At 40.3% G+C, this 21,663-nt stretch overlaps 1 protein-coding gene across 7 annotated transcripts in view; it reads right to left on the bottom strand.

Annotated features, from left to right (window-relative positions):
- LOC309808565 (interferon regulatory factor 6-like) overlaps positions 1-21,663 on the bottom strand; it is a 726,310-nt gene that overhangs the window by 530,700 nt on the left and 173,947 nt on the right. Inside the window, exon 3 of one of the 7 annotated variants that reach the window (XR_014294752.1) lies at positions 19,045-19,171. The exons of the other annotated variants lie outside the window; for them this stretch is intronic. The gene's annotated coding sequence lies outside the window, so the exon portion shown is untranslated. The remainder of the gene's footprint in view (positions 1-19,044; positions 19,172-21,663) is intronic. 7 annotated transcript variants of the gene reach the window in all.

Raw genomic sequence — 21,663 nt, 5'->3', positions numbered from 1 at the left:
ATCCTTCCATAAATACCAATATGACAGCTGTTTATGATGAGAGCTCTCAAGAAGGGAATCTTTTAAATACAGCAAATTTAAAGGATCCATCATCTGGCCATTGAGGAGTAAGTCCTTTCATTAATTTCAAATAGTGACTCAAATCAGTAAGCCTTTTTATGGAACGACCCAGAGGTAACTTTTCAGGCTTAGAATAAATCCTTACCATGGATGAAATAAGCATACTTTCAGATGGAGAGGGCACGGATGATATAGCCCCTATAATGTGAAAATTCATTTCCAAGGATAATCTAAGAAAGCAAAGGCCTTCATTGCACAGGCAGTAAGGGTGGTATGATGCAAACTGTGTCCCTGGTCTCTCCTGGGAAGTTGAGGCACCTCTGATCCCAAACCTACTAATCTGTGACATCAGGCACATGCTGCTGGAATGGGACTTTTCCAACACTAACAAGGCAATGAAGGTTGAAACAACAAAGGCCCCTTATGGACTGGGTCCCCTTAGGACAAACTCCTCTGGCAGCTGGCACAACAAGACTAGAGTGTGCTGTTTATGACTTTGTGTCTCAGAACCCCAGTCAATTCAACTGGTTACCAGATGCACCCCAGTAAATACACCATCCAGATGGTGGAGACCAGAGAGAATATTCTCACTGGACAAAAAGTCAAACTCTCAGGACACAGAAAAATACAGAAGGAAAAATCTCATTCAGTTTTTATATAGAGGACTGACAGCAAAGTTTGTCTTAATAGGCACTGGACTGGAGAGAACTGGTAACTCACCAGTCTGTGAGGCTGTCTCAAACAGCAGGCTTATAGGGCCTATGCCTGTATTCTGCCCTATGGTTCTTTCTTCTTATGAAACACGACTCAGGAGACAGAGACAAAGAAAAACAGTGACTGTCTCTGGGAGGAAAGGATTAAGAAAAACTGAGACGAGATTACTTGTTTCCAAAAACCAGATTTTCTATGTCACAAGGATCTTGCTCCATAAGTATTTTCTTCTGCTAATCTAAATTTAGAGATAGAGAAAAGGAGACTCTTAAGCACTTTCCCTCCCACCAGACCTTACAGGCCTGGGAAGTTGAGGAGAGAAGAAATTTTACCTTCTGCTGGCCTTTGTCATGTGTCCTAGGATCTCTCAGCTGCAGCAGTCTTGTGGTGGGAAGCAGGGTTTAGCCAGCCTCCTGGTTGTCTTGTCAGCTGTTGAGGAGGAAGAAATGTCCCTGCCAACCTTCTTGAGTTAAAGAAGTAACAAGGTTTATACAGCCTTCTTGACCCTGCATTCCCTATCTCTGGTGCTAATGATGTCTTTCTACCTCCTGGTACAGGGAGGGCACCATTCACATGAGATACTAATTTCCTGCTTTCATGGAGACAGATAGGAAGGTCAGTGTGTCTCTCTTGCATCAGTCATTTCTTCAGTAACTTTAATTCAAAGTAATATTCCACTGAGGCATATTTTGGAGCATCCTGCCCTGGGCACCAACAAAGTCAAATGGTTTAGAGAGAAAGCAAGTCCCTTTGTCAGCACTGACCTGTGCTCATGGTGATTGTTATTCCATCTCCACAATACCATTGGGCTGGGTGCTCAAGAAACAGAGCTGTGAAAACATGGCTCCCGTCTCTTATAATTTATAGTACCAATGTTTCAAAGAAAAAATTTTATTTAGTGCCTCCTTTGTGTTAGACAATAATGCTGGTATATTTTCAAGATATACAAATAATAGAAAGAGACATGTATGGCACTTGAATTGTAGTGAGACATTAAAAATTCCCCCCCCAAAAAATCTTTTTCTTTATACTTATAAGAAAAAAAAATGTAGATTCATTTTGGATAAGATAAAGAAAATTTATGAAGTGATAAATCTAACCTGAGAAAGTAGAAAAGAACACAGTACACAGGCTCTGAGCATTCTACTCACAGAAAATATTGTCCTGTTCTTTTGCAATATGCACTTGTTCCCCTGTCCCTATGTCTGTCTCTTCCCCTCTCTGTTTCTGCCCCTCTTCTCTCTCTCCCTCACACATACACACATTCACTCCCCTACAAAAAAACCCATTGACTAAATGATAATTGGCAGGCACTGTGCTCAAACTGAGGCTACAGTGGTGAGTTAAAAACAGAGATAATTTTTCCATCCTCATCAAACGTATATTCCAAGATGGAGAAAGTGAATACTAACCAAAGAGTCACACAACCATAATACTGCAACCACAACGAACAACCATAACCACTGAGTTAAGCTAAGCAAGCCACTATTGTCAGCTTTCTCTCAACCCTCAGTAGAGTGTGTTCCAATAAAGGCCTTGAGTAAGTCACTATTCTGTTGAGAAAATCCAGGACATTTCTCAGTCTTCCACATCTGAAATTATGCAGTTTGGAATGTCAGGAACAAGAGTGAGGGGAAAGGTCATTCAGAACTGCAACTAACCAGTTTCTCTCTTTCTGACTGCTGCAATAACCTCCTGGTCTATCCTGTGTTTACTCCCATTCCTCTGGCCTGTTCACAGAGCTGCCAAAGTGGTCCCTTAAAATTTAAGCCTGATTGTGCCACTCTATACTCAAAATCATCCAGTGAATTCAATTTAATTACAATAAATCCAAAGTTCTCACCAAGGCCTCAAAGTCCTTTTTGATCTGTTCTCCCCTTCTCCCATGTCTCTCTTGGCCTCATTCCTACCACTCTCCCCCTTGTTTTCTGTAATCCAGCCAAACTTGCTTCTTCTCCAGCTTTTACTAAAACACTACTTAGTAGACAAACAATTTCATTTAAATTGGGCAAAAAATTTAATAAGACACTTAACCAAAGAAGATACAGGAATGGTAAATAAGCAACATTTAAAAATGTTCAGCATTATCAGTCATCAAAGAAAAATTAAAACCACAATGCAAATAACTTCACATCTACTAGAATGACTAAAATTAAAAAGATTGATAGCATCAAATGTTAGTAAGGATGGAGAACAACCAGAAGTCTCATACATTCCTGAAGAAGATGTGAAATGATGTACTACTTTGGAAAACAGTTCGGCATTAATACAACCCCCTAATTTCACCCCCTAGGAATTTAAGTTAGAAAAATATGTCCACACAAAATTTGTACATGAACATTCATAGAAACAACTTTATTCATGATTGTGAAACTGAGTAGGATCCTGTGGGGCCTTCCCAGTGACAGACTCCCAGTGTTCCCTGCTTCTTGTTTGTAGAACAAAGCTTTAGTCTCCTAGGCCTCCCTTGATTTCCAGAGAGCAGTTAATGATTACAGAACTGACAAAATTCAGAAACAAAGGAAAAGCAGTCAAGCAAGAAAAGTAACAATAGATTGAAAAACAGTGTTGTCTATATCCCTTTCTCCTCAAGGGATATAGATAACAGTCTGACACATATCCTTGATGTGGTGCTCCAAGGACAATGGTGCTTCAAGGACAAAGGACAACCCTCTCTGAAAAAGTGTCAGCGTTACACCCCTTATCAGACCCTTAATTGCCCTCCCCACCATGTTGTGATGCTTATGAAATTCCTGAGCCCAGCTGGGCCATGAGACCTGTCCCAAATAAGAAAAGGCATCTTCCCTGTCCCACTGCCACCCTATAGAAGGAAAGTATATGTGCCTCGACCAATTAGTAAACGAAATTTTCACCTTGGAGCATTCCTTTGTTTTCTGGCTATAAAAACTGATCAGTAGCACATGTTTGGCGTCCACTCCGCCAGACTACTAGGAAGTCAGCCTGCTGTTCTGGCAGAGACACTTTCCTCTAATAAATTCTATCTTCTTTACATTCTGCCTTGTGCCTGGAAATTCTTTTCCAACCCACGTATGGACCACGACACTTGAGCGTTTTTTGTAGACACTAAGGCTCTCCACCTGATGGAGGATTTGACTACATGCTGATCACAAGCATGTAGGTCCCAGATTGGTGGGAACAAGAAGGCTGATGATTAAGGTTCCCAAAATATCACCCTGTCACCTCTCCACCAACTAATCAAAAGAATGTCCATGAACTGATAATTCACCCTGAGACCCTCACTCCTAATGTTGTCTTTAGAAACACTTGCCCAAAAGTCTTCAGGGAGTTTGGGTCTTTTGAGCATTAGCTGCTTGTTATCCTTGCTTCGCATCCTGCAAATAAACACTGTACTTTCCTTCACCACAACTGGTATCAGTAGATTGGCTTTGCTCTGCATTGGGTGAGTGAATCTGTGTTTGGTTTGGCAATAATTTGGGCAACCATGAAGGGGCCACCATCCCTAGTGGGCATCTCAGCCATAGCACACTGGCCCCTGACCAGTGGCAGCTCATGGATACTACTCAGCAGCTGCTTGAGCACCTTTGTCTCAGAGATGGCCCTGAACACTTGCCACTGATCAGGCATCATTGGCCCATGGCACTTTTGATTTCTGTGGTAAAGGGAAAAAGACACATGCTTTGCTGGTTGAGATTTCTCTAGTAAGTAGTGGAACTTGTGTGTGATAATACCAGGGTATTCATTCTCTTAGCCATTTGGGTCTGTCAGTGGCTAACCATTTGTTGGGATTTTCCCTTTTGGGCTGAGGAGTTTGAAACCCTGAGAGACTACATTTGTTTGTTTGTTTGAGATTTTAAGATTACCAGCCATAAACAACTGAGAATGGGTAATCAGAGCTCTGTTTCATCTTATATTCCCTACGGTGTATTTTGCAGAATCGGGAAATTCTTAGCTCTTAGTTTCATGGGCTCGTACCCATGAAAAGGAGAAGGTGATATTTTTCTAAAATCATGTGGTCACGGTATTCTTTAGGCTCTGGAGAATAATGACCCAGATGGGGCACTTTTTGACATTCTAAAACTTGTTTTTGCGAATGAAAAAGCTGGCTTGTTAAAAGTATCTCTTCACTATTCTGACCAGAAGGAAACAAATCTTACTAGGAGGAACTTACATTTTTCCCCCTGTGCCTTTGAAATGTAAATGTTCTACCCTGGGCTCTAATGTACTCTCACTCACTCTTGTCTATACCATCGCCAATTCCTGAGACTGAGGGGGGAAAAAAAGGGAGAAGAGTCCTTTTTAAACTCAGGCAGGAAAACTGTGAGATCTCTGTTTGTCTGGAATGTATGTATGTCCATGTGTACATTATAAATATATCTCTTTTCCTTTGGATGGTATTATCAAAGTTAGTTTGTAAATGAGCTCTATTTAATTGACTTAAAGGAAATTAAGCACTTACAGAAATTCTCAGAAATATAAAAGAAACTAACTTGAAAGAATTTCAGATTCATGTGATCTGAAAAATATTCAATATTAAATTTGGGATAATGGCTGACTTGGTCTAATGTCTCATAAAGTTTTCTTGGGTAATCTAAACATAATTTTTGAGAACAAGTGAATAAAATAGAGGTAAATGAGACGAGTTTTTAGGTGAACTCTGGGAATAATTATGTTTTAAGAATGTCTACTTAAAAATAGCTTTTCTGGACGTTTTAGTAACTTGAAATTTTAGAGTTTAACTAAATTAAGCTAAATGATGAGAATTCATTGAATATTGAGGTCTTTTCCAAATAAAATAATATACTGAAATATTAATTACTAAACATTGGCTTCCTTTTACAGAGAAAGTAAAGATATTTAAGACTATTAATAAATATGTTTGGTGTCACACTGAGTCATTTTCCATAAGAAAGCACATATTTTTAGAAATTATAAATAGCATTTATTTATAAATTTGCCAATCTACAGAATGCTAATGTAAAGAACAGCTCATAATTGCTTACTTCTTAATTTTCACTAGGAATTTAGGTTTTTAAGACTTGAGAATTCTAATTAAATATGTAATTAAAGCCACTAGAAATAATGAGAACATTTTAGTATACAGGGTAATAGGATGTGTGTTTTCATTAAAAGAAGGTATGAAGAATAGGAATTTATTTTGTTAAAGAAAAAGGAAGTAATTTTGTCTTAAAGCTGGTTATTTCTAAATAGGAAATAAAATAAAGGGCAAGTTAATATGAATATAGAAAGTTGTAGATTTCTGGGGAAAAAGTAATCTTTAGAAAGAAATTCTATGTGTTGTCAGGACTCACTAAGATTAGAATGAATTTAATTGAGTAAATGAATTTTAAGCTTAAAAGTAAAGTGGTACAAAAACTTAAAATTTTTTTCTCTCTCTGTTAAGAGAAAAAAGTTTTCTTGGAATATTGATTTGCTTTTGATTACAGATGGTAAATTTTCTTTACCTTTTAAATAATCTGTTATAACTTTCTGTACTTGCTTTTAAAATCTTTCATTGTAACTTTGGTTAAATGGATAAGCATTGTTTCACAGTGATCTGTAATCCTATTTGACCAAGTGTCTTGAAACTTTTTAACATTTTGGATAAACTTCTCAAGGATAGAATCCTAATTAAAGATATTTTGACCTCTAGATAGCTTTGGGATGTTTCAGAGGACCCCTAAGTCATCTCAAAGAGAGATATTAAACTAATTAGGATTATTTGGTATGTTATGGGAGGCACTGTCAATTGATTAGAGATAAATGTATCTCCAACCTTCTTAGGTTATACATTTAGATTATACTAAATATCATTAATATAGATATTCTTATGTTATATGAAATTAAATAAAATTTCTAAAATTTGAATATGTCAAATTTGTATGTTACAGAAGTAAACAAATTTTTTTTTGTCAATTGCATTTTAACCAGCTCTTTAACTGTGTCTTTTTAAGTCTTTTTTATCATTCATAGATGCTTTTGCAAAAATGCTTCATCTTCAGGAAGATTCATACTAAAGACTTTCTGACAAGTGCAGGTTTCTGATAACTTTCAAATCATACCATTGAATTGGGTAAGAAATTAAAGAATTCTAATGGAAATCCCGATGGTTTCATAAAGGTTAAGGCTGCAAACTGTAAACAGCTCAAATGTTCATCATCAAGTGAATGAGTAATTCACATCAGCAATAAAGGGGAATGAAATATTAATATACATAACATGGATGAATCTCAAAACATGCTGAGTGAAAGAAAACAGGAACCAAATACACACTGTTAGATTCTATTTATGTAAATTTGAGAATGGGAAAACTATAGTCACTGAAAGCAAATCATCATATCACTTTTGTAGGAAGGTGAGGATTGACCACAAAGGAGCCTAAGGAAACTTTCTGGGTAATGGAAATTTTCTGTATCATGATTGTGGTAGTGATTACACAACTGTATATATTTGTCAAAATTTATCTAACTGTGCTATACACTTTACATGAGTGCTATCAGTTGTATGTAAATTGTACCCCAGTAGGGGTGATTAAAAGGAAATATATATTATGTATGACATATAAATATATGTTTACATATATTACATATACATCATGACAATAGAATAAAACATGTTCTTAGTGATTAAATTGCCATTTAGCCAACATCCAGAATGCCAAACATCCTTATTTTTTTCTTGTTTTTCCTTTCTCTAACCTTTCAAAAAGCATCATTTTTAATAGTCACATCAACATTGCTGATTAGATTTGCAGTAATTTGAAAACACAGAAGACATTCCTTTTAAAAATATAAACAAAAGCTGCTTTCATCTGCTCTCTAGATCTTTTTATTCTTATGCCACATTCTTTACACCAGTTGACCAACTGAGTTAGGCACTCATTTACTTTTTCACAAATCTTTGTTGTGTTTCTGCTAGTTCTGCATTAGGGACTATTAAGGAGGAAAACCACTGACACAAAATGGTTTCATTTGTGCTGAAGCCCACGATACCACGCATATATTTAATACCTAACCTACTTGCAATTTCAACCTTCACCAGAAATGTTATCTTAATTCTGAAATCTGGAATCTTCTGGTCAGCACCAATGTGGTAATCTATCACAGGGGCCCTCTCCATCTCCCCCAACCCAAGAAGAAGAGGCAATCTGCAAGATAAAACTCAAGGCTTCCCTTCCCTACAAAGAGAAGATAGTACTGGTCCCAAATAACCTTTTTTTCTTTTGCTAATGACTTTCTTGCCCACCCTCCTTTCTATAAAAACCTTCCACTCTGTGTAACTTCTCAAAGTGCTCTTCTATTTACTAGATGAGATGCTGCCCAATTCATAAAGCATCAAATAAGGCCAATCAGATTTTCAAATTTACTCAGTTGAATTTTGTTTTTTAACAAGACATGACCTTAAACAAGATAAACATTGCCCCTGTTTTCATCTCAGGTGGCCTCAGCCTGCAGCTGCTTGAAGCAGGATTTTGGTTCCTGGCCAGAGATTGAAGTCAGGCCGGGGCAGTGAAAGCACTAAATCCTAGCCACTAGACCACCAGGGACTAGTGGCCAGTGACAAGGTCCTGGCCTGTCTGCTGTGTAGAAATGAATTTCCACAGAGATGGAAAGTAGTGAAACAAGTAAAGTGTTTATTAGGAGGACAAAGAATACATGTGGATAGACACATGGGCGGGCTCAGAGAGAGAGCTGCGCTCGCAGGGTAGTTTGAATCACTTTTATGGGGAATTTCTTCCAGGTTTCCTTTGACCAATCATCTTGCTTTGCCTGGTTCTGAGTCCATATTTGGTATACCTCAGGGTCCTCCCGTGTTCATGTGCATCTCTTAGCCAAGATGGATTCTAGCAAAGAGGCCTATGGGTAGTTGACATCACTTACTATGGGGTGGTGCCCTCTCCCTTTTTGACCTCCAAGGAACCCTTCTGCACATGTGTCGCTGGGAAGGTCTCCTTGACTACGAGAATGAGGAACATCTAGTCTTTTATCTCTTATCTGGGCAGGGCATAGCCTCCTTTCTCGATTGCCCTGTTATTGATATTTTGGAGTTTCTGTCCAGAGGGAATGAACTCCTGCTGCTTACCCTGGGGCCCATCTATCTCCTGCCTCACTTTCACAGAACTCACAATCTGCTGTGAGAGACAGTCAGAATATGAGCACACACACACACAAATAATTTTAAAGCCCGATAGATTTGAAGTTAATAGAAAAGACATTGAGGGTCTCCCTGGTGGCACAGTGGTTAAGAATCCGCCTGCCAGTGCAGGGGACACGGGTTCAAGCCCTGGTCCAGGAAGATCCCACATGTCGTGGAGCAACTAAGTCCGCGAGCCACAACTACTGAGCCCGCATGTTGCAACTACTGAAGCCCATGAGCCTAGAGCCCGTGCTGCGCAACAAGAGGAGCCACCACAATGAGAAGCCCTCACACCGCAATGAACAGAATCCCCTGCTTGCCGCAACTAGAGAAAGCCCACGCGCAGCAACGAAAACCCAATGCAGCCATACATAAATAAATAAATAAATAATAAATTTAAAAAAAAAAGAAGACATTGAAAAAGAAATGGGCCTCCTTTTGATAAGGAAGTCAGAGGTTTCTCTGTAACTTCTTTTGAGAACAATAAGCCATGTCTTTTCCTTCTTCTACATTTTCTCTCCCCACTGCTGACCCCAACAAAATGCTGAAGACAGAATTTGCGCTCAGTAGATTACCTTTTAAATTGATGTAAAAGTATAAAGTATATTTATGTGCATTAAAGTATGGAAGGGCATACATTTGGAGCATAAAAGCTCAGTACCTGCTGGAAATATCACATAATTGATGAATATAAAACTAATTATATAATAGGGAAATTAAAAAGAAATTTCAGGCTGTGTAGAGACTAAATTAAGAGAACAATATCATATATAATAGCTGAATATTTTGGCATTTGAAATTGGAATTTAAAAAATAGATAAGAGAGGAAGAAATAGGAGTCTTAATTAATAACTGAAGGACAAAGGGGGGATAGGTAGCTTATTTAGCTTATTTCTGCCTTTTTAGTTGCAGAAAATATCAGTTTTGAAACCAGATATGGTTGCCATGTATTAGTTCTGCACAAAGTGCTAGGATGAGTTTCCCCACACCCACAGTTTGGGGATAGTGCTTTACTCATAACTCATCTTTCATGCATTTGCCTAAATTCTTGTGGAATACAGCTGGACTTGCAGCTCATAAATGTGACCTTTGGATGTGTTTTAAACACTACTGAACTCCATTTTAATTTTACATAGTAAAGCCTCTGGGCTCTATTTACTCTTTCATTATATAACATTCATTTATCTTATGAAAAACACTGTGATTCACTGTTGGTCTAGCATTTTTTTTTTTTTTTCACTTATTTGGATGATTTTTAGAATCCAAACTGTATTGTTATTTATCTTGGAAAACAGAAACACTTTCGGGAGTCAGTTTTCTGAGTCCCAAACCCCTCACCTGACACCCTCTTGTGGTGCTGTGCCCTGGGGGGAGGATACAGCAGGATCTGCAGGTGGAGAGGCCTAGAGAGCTGAGGGTATTATGTGTCTGGTTTATCGCCAAGATCAGTCAAGCCCCAAATTATAGTGTTGAGGGAGAAATTTTTCACGTAATGAGGTATGGGGAAGTCATTTAGGCTTATACATGGTTCAGTGTAAAGTCTGTGTGAACTGAAAGAGCTTGTCAAGCACACAGCACATCTGCTTTAACCATTAAGGAAAAGAAATGTCTGATTCAAAAAGAAGGATAAGTGACTCCCTTCTTACGATGCCCGTGTTCACACCCTCTCGAAGACGAGGCTCCTTTCCCACGTGCCAGGATCCTACTGTCTCACTACACATGTCCTCAATCTGTCTCTTTTGAAATCTTCAAGGAATAGACCCCTGTCATGTTGGATGTATGTTCTTTGTTCTGATAAAGTATAAGACTACCATGCTTCAGTGGAGAAGCTCCTTAGAGCCTTTTGAGGGGCTGCCTCCCAGATTATAGCCCTCAGCTTGGCTCAAATAAAACTATTTTCTGTTCCTATTATAAATTCTTTATTATTTCCCTCCACAGTGTGTTATTCCTTATGAAGTCCAGCTGTTCTAGGCTGACACCAAGCCACCCTGAAGCAGCCATCGTGTCTTCATTGCCTCTTTCTCACATCTGGGTCCTTGAAGGTTGCTGAGATCACACTTGCTTGTCTGTGTCCATGGAACCCAGGGCAGAGCCCAGGTCCTCCCACCAGGGCCCTGGATTCTGGTACCAAACCCAGGAGAAGGTGTGCTCTAGTTATATCAGCCTCACCTGGCACCAAGGCCAAGATCGTCATGTGTTTTTTCCCAGACTTCTTCTGTGGGAAAGGGTTTTGGGACGTTTTGTTTTCCCTAGTTCACCCTAGAGAGATGCAAGGAGGAAGTCTGATGCAGACTTTCCAGCTTACAAACATCTGAGGGCTGTGTCTCAGGTCAGGATCAATGTTCCCTTTTCCATGGGCATTCAAGTCAGTGAGGCAGCCTGACTTGAGGGCCAGGACTCTGCCTCTGTAGTCCTGGAGGTGATGGCTGAGGGCTGGGGACAGGGGCGCTGCGGTTCTGCCCGAGGGGAATTAAAGGCCAGAAAGCCCTGGTTTCTGCAGGAGTCTGATCATCGCCTGGAATGTATGCCAGTTAACATATAATTTCTTTATCCTATTTATTCATTATTGTTATTTCTCATTGTACTTTGGGACTCAATTTTTTATTGTTATAGAAATCCAATGTTTTCAAAGATTCTCCCTCAAGGATTCTACTGTTAACATTTTTCATTAAGAGAAATGCCTGTCTATTCCAATCTTTCTTTCCCTCCATTATTTACTGTGTCTTTTCTAGGTCTTGTCCTTGTCTCCTGGGCCACAGTCAGTAATGTCTCCACTTATGTATTCTGAGTGTGTGATCATTTGGTCCAAGGGATTCTGCTGAATGAAGTATAAATTCTGATATCTTTCTCTTGCAAACTTTCAAAACCTACAAATAAAATGAAGATATGGGCAATATAAAATGAAAATATGATTTTCCATTCTTATTAATATCTATCTCTATATTTCAATAGAATTCAATTATTGGCCCCTGGTGACTATATTTTTCAAAAGAATTCCCTAAATAATTACCAGGAATTCACTACTCCAATGTAATGTAGAAGATATTCTTAGTGTATTCTTCAAATTCATGTTGATGGAATGCTCAAGTTCCCTATATCAAATTGAGCTCCTATATTCCCTCTGAATAATAAAACTAAGATATGTTTGCTAAAGATTGTTGAAAAACAACATTTTAGCTTGACATGGACAGTACAAATACAGTATCACTAAGGGTGAAAATTTAGTATATGTCCTGTGGACTACCAATTTCATGTTCCACAATCACAATCGAACCATTTAAATACAGAATTATTTCCTAATTCTCTATTATATAAATCTCATTATAAATAACAAGCATTTTAAAAGCTTTAAATTTTTAACTATAGCTCATGAATTTGTACCTTTTCTCCTCTATCAACAAAAATTGACTTTCATGGTTAACTCAGTTAAAAAATAAAACAGCACAATAGGAAAGAAGTAAAATATCTCCATTGCCTACAATATATAATAATATATATAAATATGCTGATGACAAAAACGTGGGTCTGCTCTCCCATGTGCAGTAAAGCAAATCTACTGACACCAGGTTATGGTGAAGGAAAGTGCAGCGTTTATTGCAGGTGCCAGGCAGGGAGTTCAGGTCAGCTAGTGCTCAAAACACCTGAACCCCCTTTCCTGATGGGTTTCATGAAAGCATTTTTAAATACCAGGTGAGAGAGGGGAATCACAGGGTATGTGATCAGCTCCTGCACAATTCTTTGGTTGATGTGAGGTAACAGAGCAGTGTCACAGGGGTTAACGTTATCAATCCTCAGGCTCCAGTAAAAGATCTCCTACTTAAAACAGCTTTAAAAGTTAATAAAAATAGACATTAACTGAGTAGAGGGCAGGTGTCCTCAACTTCAGAACAGTGTAAAGTCAGCAAATATCACAGCTGGTACACCCCTCGAAGAGACTGATCTTGACTGGTTGCAATTTTTAAGAAAACACATTTGGGTAAAATTAACTCTGCACTTAAAAAAACTGACTCACAGGTTTTAGGTTTTCTCAATGCTCTAAAAGTACTTATTTTTCCTTTCCAAGAAGGGACTTTCAACCTCCCCCAAAGTAAAAGGGCAGTGCCTCTTGGATTGCTTTCTCTCACTGAACACACCGAAGAAAAATTGCATCATGTTGGTGTCTATCTGAATAATGTGCTCAGGGCTCTCCCTGAGTCATTGCATGGTTCTCATTTGCACGTGGGAGCCAATGGGTCTAAGTGCAGGCCACCACAGGATGTGCCACTATGGCATGTGGATTATTTTGAGCTGAAAACAATCAGGCCCAAAAGACTCAGGAAGAGCCTTTGAACTTCCCCCTTACTGCCTAAAATAATTTAAGACAGGAGGCCTGTCCCAGGAAGAAGCTATCACTAGAGATAAATGTAGTATAATATTAGGTGTGGTAGAACAGGAGGAACATTGAAAAGCCCATTTGATCAAAATCCTCTCTGTGGGGCTTCCCTGGTGGCGCAGTGGTTGAGAGCCCGCCTGCCGATGCCGGGGACACGGGTTCGTGCCCCGGTCCGGGAAGATCCCACGTGCCGCGGAGCAGCTGGGCCCATGAGCCATGGCTGCTGGGCCTGTGCGTCCGGAGCCTGTGCTCTGCAAGGGGAAAGGCCACAACAGTGAGAGGCACGCGTACCGCAAAAAAAAAATTCTCTCTGTGGCTCATTGTCTTTGGATGGATCAGCAAACATTTGTTTACCAAACATTAACTCTTTTTAACTTCCTGTGAATTACCTTACTTCCCCTTGAAATTTCAGACCCATACCTCCTTCTGATGCCGAAATTTGGCCTCTGTGCACTGGTATGGAATCGAATTCGGGGGCAGAGTTTGGGTGAAGTAGAAAAGAATAGGTTTATTGTGTTGCCAGGCAAAGGGGGACACAGCAGGCTAATGCCCTCAAAACTGTGTGTCCCAACCTGGGGGGATTTGGTGAGGAGTTTTATAGCAATGGTTCAAGGTCAGGGTTGCTGATAAGGATTATGGTGTGTTCAGGGCCTGCAATCCTTTAAGCTGGCCTCAGGTGGTCTCCTGATGAGCTTCTATGCTTCTCAAGGTTATCAAACTGTGACCTTCTCTCTAGAATGAAGGATGCTTCATCAAGTAGTTAACATCTTCCATTTGTTGGGGGTTTTAGTTCTGTAGAAGAGCTCAGTTATTGGTATATGTTTCCCTTGAGGCAGAACCAGGATCTTGTCCCAAAGCTGCACTATTGTTTCTTGACAGTTCCTCCCTTGTCTCTGCAGCCCCTCCCTTCCCTGATTAGCAACTATTTGACCCTACCCTTTGGAATTCAGGGAAGGTTGTGGAGGCTGAAGCCTAGTCCCTGCAAACAAGAAATGGGGGACACAGAAAGACTTTAGTGCCCAGGAGCCCCACAGGGTCCTGCTCAGTTTCACTTCTCTTTAGTCAAGAATATATATATGCCACCTTGTCTTGCTGTCTTTGGAATTCTTCATACTTATGTGAATTCCCCATGTGCACATAATAATTTAATTGTCTCTTGTTAATCTGCCTTATGTCATTTTCATTGCCAGCCAAAGAGCTAATGTTACCCAAAAACCTGGGTTTGCCTCTTGGTGGGTGTCAAGCTGAAAGGCACAACAAAAACAAAGATTGGGAGAAGAAAGGATTTGTTACTTGCAGCAAGTAAAGAGAACACCGGGGGTCTTTCCCAAAGCAGTGTCTTCCTGAACAGCAAAATTGGGGAATTTTTAAGCTAAGGGTATATGCATATTCATGAAGGGGTTTGGGTGGTCCACAGAGTCCAAGCTTTAGTGGACTGAAGTCATGAGGGTCAGAAAAGGTCAATATCATCATTCCTTATGTTCCCAGCTGATCAGGCTAATCTTTACCATTGAAAGAGAACTGGGAGTCTTTACAATTATCTTTGTTATTGTTACTTCTTTTACCTGAAAACAGTCCTTTGATTCTGCATTATTTTGTTCCCTTAAGATCATTAATTACTGAGACCCTTTCAACGGCAAGCATCCTGGCCAGGCTTACATTGCAAAATGGCTTAGGCCAAAAATGACTCCTAGATATACATATTATTAAACTTTTGTTTTATTTTCTCCTGTTAATCAGTCTCACGTCAATTTAATTCTTAGACCAGCTAAAAGTGTTACCTGAAACACTTCTTTTGTTGAGCCAAAAGACACAACCAAGCCAAAGGGCAGGAGAAGGAAGGCTTTATTACTTGCAGCAAGTAAGGAGAACACCAGGGATTTTCCCAAAATGGTGGCTCCTTGAACAGCCAAATTGGGAAAGTTTTAAACTGTCAACTGAAAAAAAAAAAAAAAGCACAAACTGAGAGTTGTGAGTTAAGTTTTATTTGGGGCAAAATGAGGACTATAGCCAAGGAAACAGCCTCTCAGATAGCTCTGAGGAACTGCTCGAAAGAGTTAGGGGGAAGGTCAGCATGTATGTGATTTTGGTGAAGGGGGACACATGGAATAAGGGACACATTTTGGCAGAAATTTGCTGCTAGTCACGAAATGGTGGCTGCTAGTCACAAGGAGCAGATGTCTCCATTAATGATTTTAGTGCTTTTCTAGATATGAGAAGATAAAAGAAACTGGGCTCATAAAATCTTCTGAAAATATCTAACTATCTGAAGGCCTGTTCTGCCGGGTTTTCCCAGAGCATAGACTGCCTCATTCCTGATCTCTGTCCTGAATTTCATTCAGGGTGTGTTGAAGGTTGTGAAACAAAATTTATATTTTATGGCAAGACAAGAGAAATTTAAACATAAATTCTTCTCTGCCCTTTGGTCTCCTCTCTCCCCACACTGTGCATTGTGCATCTGCATTATACATTGACCAAACCTCCCCCATAGGCAGGGACACTTGCTCAACCATAAAGAGCAACATTCTCCTAACATCAACAAGACAACTCCCTCCTTAAGAGATAACATTTCTTCTTGACCTTGTAAGGGGTTACATGACCAGCAGGATGGCATTTAGATCTGAATTATGTAAACGTTCAATAACATGTCATTTGATGTACAGCCCTCGGTCTCAAAAAAAACTTATACACCTCCCTGGGTTTCTAATGGGCAGAACAGCTTTCAGAGTTTTCTGAGATGCTCTTCCCAGGTTATAATCCTCAAATTTGGCTCAAAGAAAAATTTCCAGTTCTCTTTTCGATCAAGTGATTACTTTTTTGTCAAGGTCAGAGACTACAGTGGCTAGTGACTTCATTCTTATAGAACCAGATGGTAAGGGACAATTTTATTTCACAAGATCATTAATTACTGAGACCTGTTCAAGAGCAAGCATCATGACCAGGCTGAGATCACAAATGATTTAGGCTTAAAATGGCTTCTCTTATGTCAAAAAGTTATATTTGATTCTTTTTCTTTGGGAACCCCCTGCTCCATTTGCCTACAGAAGGGCAGAGGAAAAGTTCTTCCTCTCTGACAGTCTTCATGACTGCCTGGAGAAACAATGATGGACTCAGGAGTTCTTCTCAGCCTCGATGTGCACAGAAATCTTTATGCCTATGGTAAAGGGGCATGGAAAGGAGAGGGTTCTCAATGTGTAGAAGTTCAGATGCTTTCAAAGGCAGGCAATGTGCCCTGCACTATAATGCCTGTTGGGCAGGAAGAAAGTTTCCTGTACCCTTCTAGATTTTTCTGGTTAGTCTAGGAATTAAATTGACATGAAACAGATTAAGATTAGCAGGAGAAAATCAAACAAAATTTAATAATATGTATACATGGAAGAGACCCAGGAGAACTCAGTAAATCTCCCAAATGGCTGAAATCCTCACCTTAAATACCACTTTCAACTAAAGACAAACATGTTGGGTGTAGTGGTTTGGGACTTCAAAGGGGAGGAAGGCAATTCTTCCCCGGACCTCATACCTGAGGTCACCATACCTCAAGGGGAAATTCAGCTTGCACTGCAACTTCAACTAAAGAACAGTTCTTCGTGTAACACTGCCGGATATTGGAAGATACACTGGCCCCTCGGCCGACCGAAGGCATTCCTTCATTGAGGCCGTTCGCTAGTCGCAGAACACCCTGCTTTAAAAAGTTGATTCAGTTTAGGGCACAGTGGGTAGCTTGTGTCTCTTTTACTTGTTAGAAAACACACGTATTTAGGCTGCGTGTCAATCTACACATGGCGTCTATAGCGAAAAGCCTGGTTTTCCCATTTTGAAAGCTCCATTCTTGCAGCCAGAAAAAACCTGAAAAACACTGTTGTTGCCGTGTTTCTAGTCCCTGCAGGCATGGCTCTGAGAAAAAAAAGAGTTTTCTCGAAAGAAAGAGGGTGCTTCCAGGTCCTGGGTGGCAGCTCTTCCTGCCCTGCTCTAGAGCTAAGGGGAATCTCAACGGGGGCCCTAGCCTCGACGTAAGGTCTTGATTTAGCATCCAGAAGGGTAGGCGTGAAGCAGGTTCCCTGAGGCCTTAGTCGCAGTTCTGCATTCGTTTAACAGCAGTAAGTGTCTAGAGACTCGTGGCCCCGTCGCGTCAGCACCAGTTTCAGGACAAGAACTCTGAGGACCCGCCGGCTCCCCTGGGCTTGCTGGGCCACACTCAGACCCGTAGGCCCTTCAGGGTGCCCCAGGGTAGGCCGAGGGAAGGGTAACACACTGCAGTCTACCTTGGGGGAGCTAGATGTTGATGATCCAACTACCGGGTTTTTTTTTTTTTGCAAAAACCCCTAGATATCCTGGGCCCTCCCTTACCTCTTCAGAACAGTCCCTCAGAGCTATCTGAGAGGCTGTCTCCTGACTTGTCCTCAGTATGTCCTCCAAATAAAACATAATTCTCAACTTTTAGGTTGTGCATTTTTTTTCAGTCAACATTTAATTGTATGGCTCATGTAGGTACTATGCCTACATGTAATGGGATGAGCTGTAAATTATTAAAACTAGATAAATTCTGTCAGCTCTACCACTAGCTGAGATCAGGCTTTCTTCTCTGGATACTTCTGTCATAGACCTTGGCAGATATGGGGTCTGTGTTGGTCTTAAAATTATTCTTAGAATTGTGGGGACTCATTCATTCTTTCAACAAATTTTACTGCTTATATTCTATGTGTCAGTTACAGTGCTGGGTCTTGAAATGCAGAAATCAACACACGAAAATACAAGGATAAAACACATTTTCTACCATATTAACTTTTTTCATTCATTAATTCATCCTTAAGTCATTCAACACGCATCTTCTTATTGAATACTGATGAGGTATCAAATGCTATGCTAAACACTGAGTATATAACTGCAAATGAGATGGACAGGCCCTGATTTTGATGTCACTACTATCTTTTGTTGTGCCATATAGTGGGACAGCTTCATTATTCCCTTTACGGTAAGTTTTGTTTTTTTTGCGGTACACGGGCCTCTCACTGTTGTGGCCTCTCCCGTTGCGGAGCACAGGCTCTGGACGCGCAGGCTCAGCGGCCATGGCTCACGGGCCCAGCCGCTCCGTGGTATGTGGGATCGTCCCAGACGGGGGCACGTACCCGTGTCCCCTGCATCGGCAGGCAGACTCTCAACCACTGCACCACCAGGGAAGCCCTACCCTAAGTTTTTATCACAAATTGCTAATGAAAATAAAACTGTTAGTGGAGTTTCAACATGCATAGGTAAATGAGAACACAGAACTCCCCTTTCGCATGCCCCATTCTCCTCCTTCTAACTCCCTATGTGAACTCACTTTGTGCCAAGACCAAGAAGATGTGCCCCAATAAGAACCAAGCTGATTTCCTCACACTGACAGGGGCTATTGCTCACTTAGAAGACTTGATGCTTAAGTTTGATAAGCAACTAGAAGACCATGGAGACAACCTATAAAAATGATTTGTCTTGGGAGAAAATACTAAAAAGGGTTAATGTGCTGTTCCACATGTCTAACCTCCTGGGATTAAACCACAGGCACCAAGGTCACCAAGGGGACTTGGCAACAATGAGCTAAAAATGAAAAAAAAAAGCATCATACTGTTATTGTATTCATCTTCCCCCAAGGCACTCTCTGATAAACACCACAACCACTAAGGGAATTGAGAACAGCTTCCTTGTGGGGCAGGTTATATATGCATCATTTTCCAAGAAGTTAAATCATATCCAGCTATCAGCACACCTTACTTAAGGTGATTGTAATGTATGAGATTAAATGTTCCTACTTGATTGGAAAACTTCTTGTCCTCAATTCATTGGCTATACTGGATTATTTTTCTTGGGTCAGACCTTCAGACTTCTACCAGAAATCCTTCCTTTGGGGAAACCAGGCCTTCCCAGAAACTCAGGAAACTGAAATGGAGACAGAAAGAGAGAAGGAAATTATTTGGACATACAGACCTCAATTGTTTGGTTTTAAGTAAACGTCCCAGCAAACATCTTCTAAATGGTATAATAACTTTAGGGAAATTCACAGTTTATAAGTTTGTGTACTCATAAACTGAACATATTATGATAAGAGTACAGGTTGCATTTTGTGTCTTCAACTCAAGCAGAGACTTCAAAGAAGTCCCAGTTATCCTTTGTTCATTAAGACACAAAGAAAGGGCAAAAAGGGCAAGTTTCTAAGTCTTTTTCTTTAAAATTTACTTCCTTTCTTCAGTCTTCATCAAGATCTTCAGGAAATTAACTTTACTAAAGTTAATTATTCATAAAATAAACATAGGAACCTGCAGAAGACTATTTCACAGAGACCTGTAATGTACAATACCCATTGCATACATGCACCATGAGCTTGTCTTTTCTAGCACTGGCATACACAAAACTCTGTGTGTGTGTGCACATGTGTGTCTTTTTTTTGTGATGGAGCCATAGGGAGAAAGTAAATCTGTTGGCTGCAATTCAGTGATGTAGAAAGATTTAAGGGTAAAGGAAAAGGCTACATCAAGTGAAGCAATAAAGTCATGAGGTTGTGCTTCCATAATAATAACAATAGCAGTCTTCTGTAACCAAGGGAGCAGGCTCCTCAAATTACAGTCACACCTGTTAGACCATCTGCCCATAAATTACACACTATCATTAATGGAAAACAAATGGCACTGTCTCTCTTTCCCTTTATCCATTGGCTATTCTCATATAAATGATTTTTCTCCTCAAGGTCATGCTCTTTCCTATCGGTTTAAAAATATTAGGATTTAGGAGGGGTGATACATAATGTGCCATGCCTTGGTACTTGTACCAGTGATGGCTCTGTAAGGAGCACTGGATTGTTAGGAGGCTATAAATTGAATTCCCCTAGAAGCAGAACCTGAGGCAATAATTTGAATGCAAACTGTTCATCTGGGAGGTGCTTCCAGAAGACTCAGAAGTGGAGTGGGAATTGAGAATGGAGGCATGGAAGGAAGCCAACAGAGGTGCATTACTGAATAAATTACTCCTGCAGGGAACTGCTGCCAGTACTTCAGGGGAGTTCTGTGAAACTCTATAGAACATGTCTCAGAGTTATCCCAAGAATTGGTGAGAAACTTGAAGTACTTATCTTCCAGTCCCCTCTGTCCTTGGTTGAAAGCTACACCCAGATACATTAACTCCTGTACATTTCTGGCCTGCCCTAAGGTGGATAATTGCAGGTGGTAACATGAGTCTATCAGCATATACTGGAATGATGAGTGCTGGGGAGATATGAGTGGAGCACTGAAACCATCTAATACAGTCGGGGCAGGAGATATTAATTATTGGCTTGCAAGTCCAAATGGGTAACCTTAAATTCCTGGGTTAATGGTTTTACTTTGAGGTATTTAAGCATGATGTATGAGTAAAAATTTCCTCTATTAAATCAAGTTGAAGATCCTAAGTCCCTAATCTTCTGGAAAACTGTGGGTATCTTTTTAACAGATTTTTGAAAAGTAACATGATTAAGATTTCAAACTGACCATCCATTCATTCATTCATTCACTCATTCAACAAACATTTATTGAACACCTAAAGTATGCCGTGGGTTAAACTAGGCACCAGTGTTACCGTTACTAAAATCATTATCGTGCCACCTAGAAGTCAATGTATTGTGACACTCAAATAAGAAAATCCATAGTTACCGTAAAAATTATTACAGAGTGATATAGGAAGACACAGTAAGACCTTAATTCATGCTGTGGACAGTAGTATATGGGGGATATCAGAAGGGCTTCCTGTAGAAGGCAATTGAAATGGATATGTAACATGAAGGAAGGGTGAATTTTTGAGGAAAAGAGAAGATAAATTCATGTTTGCCAGAAAATGAATGGTTAAGCATCAGTCCAGAAAGGAGTTCCATTCATAATCAGTAAAAGAAATGTCACTGGGGCTTCCCTGGTGGCACAGTGGTTGAGAGTCTGCCTGCTGATGCTGGGGACATGGGTTCGTGCCCCGGTCCGGGAAGATCCCACATGCCGCGGAGCGGCTGGGCCCGTGAGCCATGGCCGCTGAGCCTGTGCGTCCGGAGCCTGTGCTCTGCAACGGGAGAGGCCACAACAGGGAGAGGCCCGCGTACCGCAAAAAAAAAAAGAAAGAAATGCTCACTGGAGTGTAAGAAAAGAAGACAATGGAGAGGGTGGTAGAAGCCAGACCATGAATGGTCCATGTATATATACTAAGTGCTATGGTCTAGTCTTTGTGTTCCCCTCCAAATTTATACGTTGAAATCTTAATTTCCGGAGGTGATCGTAGTAGTAGGTGGGGCCTTTGGGAAATGATAAAGGTATTAGTGCTCTTATAAAAGAGACCCCACAGAGCTCCCTAAGCTCTTCTGCCATGTGAGGTTACAATGAGAAGTCTGTGACTCAGAAGAGGGCCCTCATCTGACCATA

Source organism: Mesoplodon mirus, assembly GCF_964341445.2.
Source record: "Mesoplodon mirus genome assembly, chromosome: 7".
Taxonomy (NCBI): domain Eukaryota; kingdom Metazoa; phylum Chordata; class Mammalia; order Artiodactyla; family Ziphiidae; genus Mesoplodon; species Mesoplodon mirus.
This window is presented reverse-complemented; position numbering and strand designations above follow the sequence as displayed.